The 4,801-nt window shown below is 40.1% G+C and overlaps 1 long non-coding RNA gene across 2 annotated transcripts in view; it reads left to right on the top strand.

The window, feature by feature from the left end:
• LOC107834994 (uncharacterized) overlaps nt 1–1,364 on the top strand; it is a 6,624-nt gene extending 5,260 nt beyond the window's left edge. For both annotated transcript variants that reach the window (XR_001660815.1, XR_001660814.1), the window contains exon 3: nt 1,354–1,364. This is a non-coding gene — a long non-coding RNA (uncharacterized LOC107834994). The remainder of the gene's footprint in view (nt 1–1,353) is intronic.
• The last annotated feature ends 3,437 nt before the right edge of the window (nt 1,365–4,801 follow it).

Here is a 4,801-nt window from a genome sequence, read left to right as displayed (position 1 = left end):
CAACAGGGGGAATGTTGAGATGCTTTACCAAGGCCGAGAAAGAGTCACATGCTGTTAGACAAAGGGCCCATGCAAGTTAAAAACAACCAATTAGAGCCAGGAGGCGGGTTCTGTCAATCATCCCCCTGTGCTGCTGTTTATCCCCCTTTTCCTTCTACCCCATTGCTCTCTGCTACACTGTAGCTAGCAAAGGCTGCTGTGAATGCTAATGCTAGTCAACATGCCGGCAAATTTTCTTGTAACGGTTTTCCTATGTATTTTAAGTAGATGAGCATTACATATTTTATATATTCGTAGTGTGATCACAGTATGCTACAATTACACTTTTGGTTTGCTATAATTGCTAATGAAGTACACTTTTCAGTGTGCTAAGGGCTTCTCAGTTGTTAGGACATTTAGCAGCAAGTACTTGAAGTCGATTGACATCGCTAAGATTCTCCTCCTGGCTCTGATTGTTTGTTTTTGGTTGAGAGTGATGAAAACTTACAACAGACAGCAATAGTAGCTCAGATTAATCGTCTCATATATACTGTCACGGTATTGTGAGAGTTTTGACAAATATCAATTAAATATTAATAAAAGTTACATACCACAGCTTTAATTCTGATTAGGTGTGTGTGTGTGTGCGTTTTTGGTTTTTTTACTCTATAGATGTTTAGTTCCAGTAGTTTTTAGTTCAAAGGTTTTTATATGTGACTTGCATAAGGAAATGGGGATTCATAATGACACATAAAGAGTTTAAACAGTGGATATTTTAATTAGATGTCTTCAAATATTTATTCCATCTGTAACTGTAAAAATTTTTCACCCGACCACATTTTACACTTAGTCAATGGTTCACTACTACAGTGCGGACAGTTATTATTCTTTCACTTTTTTTCAGCAGTATCTGTTTTTTTTTTTACTACACAGACAATAAATCTGCCCCTTCTCTAATAATAAAAAATACCACAGCCCATCATCTAGATATTTTATTAAGCAATTAAAACCTCTTCTATGCATCATTTTGGGTTAAATAACATGTTAACTGAAAACATATTAATTATCGCTGCACTTTGCAGCGTGAGGCTTTTGCAATTTTTGCTTAGTTAAATCCAGATGGTCACATTCTTAAGCAAAACAGTAAGGAAATTAAGCACTTGCACATTTCTTGGCTCTTGCTCCTTTGCTCTCTGATGGACTGTGGAGCCCTGTGACATACATATATCGCATTTCAGTGGATGAAATTGTAAGCATTTGATTTAGGATTTAGAGGAAGTAAAAGTTGCCTGGCAGTGCTCGCTGAATGAGAATCAAAAGCCCTTAAGAGCCAAATCCGTCCCTTTAATGTAATGCATGCAACAGCCAAACAAGCAAACAGAAAGGTGAGGAACTTCATTGGGAAAATTATATGCTACTTGAAGTGAGGATTTTCTTCTCAGCGCTAGTGCCTACAATACAGATTGCCTGTAAAAGCTTCACCCGGCAGGTGGCTGGATGCTGTTTCCACAGTGATGGATGGAGCGAACCTCTGAACGCTCCTTCTCATATTGTTCTCTGGGCACACAAGGCCGGTATTCCCTCATTAATAAACCTTGGTGATTAATTTCTAAGCCTCCCTCCTGTGTCCCTGTTCTTGTTGTCTGTAAAAGAAAAAAAATGGTGCCCTCCTAATTAGTGAACACTGATGGGGCCTCTATAAGGCCAGACACAAAGCGCTGCTGATGCTTAGAAAAGTCTTTGAATGCTTGCCGTGGCAGAAGTCTTCACTTACTAAATGCTGCATGTTGTTTTAGATACTTTGAAAATTTTTGAGGAGATTAGAATGTTGTTTATTAGGATCATGCAAATAAAAACTGCTTTATTGCAAAGTATTTATCAAAGAGATTTGTGGGAAGACTGATTAAGGGACATTTACTTTACTGCACAGAGTTACATGCATTCCTAATTATCTGACAGACTGTATAGATAGAAACATAATTTCAGATTCAAGGTTCAACAAAAAAGGGGATGCAATAACAACCAAACAGTCATGCATTATCTACAATCATTTAAAAATAAACTCTAATATGAGAAATTACTGAAAATGTAAAAGTATAAATGACATGAACAACTTCAACTCATTGTATGCATACAAATATGTATGTGCTATTAAATCTAACCTGGTAACACAAATGGCATAACTAGAAAGCCAACAAAAAAATCTGCTGGTGATAAGAGTGCCAGTTTTATGTTTGATTATAATTAAAAATAAAAAAAAAATGATGTTTCTCTGATTGTTGATTTAAGTTCTGGCCTTTAGTAGGGAGATTAACATTTAGTTACTTTCAGTACCAGTGAAGTAATGAATGAAGGTGAAATGTAAATTATTTTTTTTGCAACACCTAATGTTGCTCACATCTTTAACGTTAGTCAGACAGCATGGATGAAATGTGATTTGAATTACTTCAACCCAAGGCTTAAATAAGAATTACAAATTTTCATGTGTTTTGAGTTTCAATTTTCATGCCCATTTTCTCAGATACACAGGTTTCTCTCAATCTGGCATCAAGAGAAAACATGTCAAAGAAATACAAAAAAGCCAGACACTTTTTCAATTTTCAGACTACATTTATCTGAACAGTTAAAGCATTATGCTAAGCACAACAAGGTATGGCTGATTCCCATTTGGAAGCTTTACTGTGTGCGACGCCCCAAGTGCCCTGCCCATGGAATGATGTGTGCTAAATGCATGACAAGTGCCCTACAGCTAGTTGGAACTACCAACCGCTGTTTATCATTACAGGCATACAATACACCATCTTTTAACACAAACGTTTCTCTCCCACTCCACTTAGCATCACCTTTTCCACTTACTCGGTCAAACAAAGGTTGTAAAGGAGCAATATTTTCAGGTACTTTCCAAATGTCATCTACTGTTAAATCTGAAGACACATTTCCACTCAGCATTAACTTTTTCTGCTTTCTGGATCAAAATCAGGTAAAGACCCAACTTGTTCTGTGGCCTGAGAACGAGTAATCACAGGACAGGAAACATTGCTAACTTTGCCACCCTCAGTTTGCACTTCTCCCAAAAGATGAAACATCACAGGTAAATCTGTACCCAAAATGACATCAAAAGGTAGGTTTTTCACCACACCAACAGTTAGCAAATATGGTTGATCATCAATAATGACAGTCATTTCTGCTTTTGGATAAACATGACAATCTCCATGCACACACAAAATCTCAGTTTTCTTTTCATAGTTCACAGGTACAAGAGTCTCTTTTATAAGTGATGTGGAACTACCACTGTCCATTAATGCAGTCACCTGCTGTCCATTCACAGTCACAGTTTTATGAGCTCTAGTTTCAAAGTTTGACTCCAACCTGATTTTCAGTTCTAGGAGCATAGCAGGAACCAGTAAACTTAGTCTTCTTTATTGGGCACACTGAAGGCTTGTGGCCCAGTTGCTGGCAATAATAGCAAATCCGTGTCTTACCAGGAGATGGGTGATTCACAGAACTGGTGGTACCTTTAACCTCCTGGCTTGACTCTCTGGCATACCGTTGATGTCCAGCTGGTTGAGCAGGTCGTGGTACAGGGTTGGAGAAATGTGCTGCTCCTCCTCACCGTGCATTCATGTACTGTAGAGCCAATTTTGCCGCAGTCACTAAGGTTCATGTCCTTTCACCTAGATCCTTACATCAGAGGGCAGAACACTCAGCAGTTGTTCCTGGATGATTAGCTCCCCGATGTCCTCCTTGGAATGCTGGTCCGGACGGATCCATCGTCGGTAGAGGCCTCTAAGGAGGTGGTAGGTTTCAATAGGAGTTTCGCCAGCAGGGATACTTGTTGTTCTGAACTTCTGTCTGCAAGTCTCTGGTGAAATGTCAAACTTTGTTAAAGCAGTTTTCAAGTCCTTGTAGCAGTGAGCATGGTCCTCATCCATGGCAGCATAGGCTTCCAGCACCTTCCCAGAAAGGAGTGGAATGAGACAGCACGCCCATTCACTTTCTGGCCACCTCCAGGTCTTGGCAATGCGCTCAAACCGCAGCAGATAGTTTTCAAGGTCTTCTCCTTGGGGGAATCTTTGGATCAGTGGTGTAACTTACTGACGGAGGTTGATGGCTTTGATCACCGTCACCATCATCACTTTGGTCTGCACCAACTCCTGACTGAAGATGAGGGACATCCTAAGACTCCGCAGTCCTTTCTCTCGCTTTTGCTGACCTGCCATAAAGTCCTTCATCAAAGTGAGAAACTCACTGCGACTTGATCCACACACTCACACACTTGATCCACTGGGGCCAGGTTTTGGTTCACCTTCCTCATCTGACCCATCAGTCGTTGGCATGCTTTCCCATGCTTTGTCAACCACCTGTTCTTCCATCTTTGATTGTGATCGCAGACCAGATCTTTGCTTCACCAGACGAGTTCCTCTTCTCCAGCACGTCATAATCCCACTCCTGACACCATATGTGACGGGTTTCTCATATGACTTGGACAAACAGAAATATGACTGCCCAAGGCCAGAGTTCACTTTGGTGAAGTTTATTTAGCTCTTCAAGTGGACAAAGATGGCAGGTGCAAAAATATATACAAGGACGTCCAGATAAGTAAAAACAAACAGCAGTACCTTCAAGGAAAGAGTCCATCACCTTCACTTTGATATGGCAGGAGTCTAGCCACAGACTGCCTCCCTGTGGCGCAGAGCCCTGCTTTTAAAGCCACAGGCTCCGCCCACAGAAAGACCAAACAAGCAAACAAAAACAATTAAATTACTTCTAACTCAAATAAACTCTTAAAGGGTACAAAATAATAAAGGGTACAAAATAATAA

The sequence above is a fragment of the Poecilia formosa genome, unplaced genomic scaffold (assembly GCF_000485575.1).
Source record: "Poecilia formosa unplaced genomic scaffold, Poecilia_formosa-5.1.2 Scaffold899, whole genome shotgun sequence".
NCBI lineage: Eukaryota > Metazoa > Chordata > Actinopteri > Cyprinodontiformes > Poeciliidae > Poecilia > Poecilia formosa.
The sequence above is the reverse complement of the archived record's forward strand: the minus strand, read 5'-3'. Positions and strand labels throughout refer to the sequence as shown.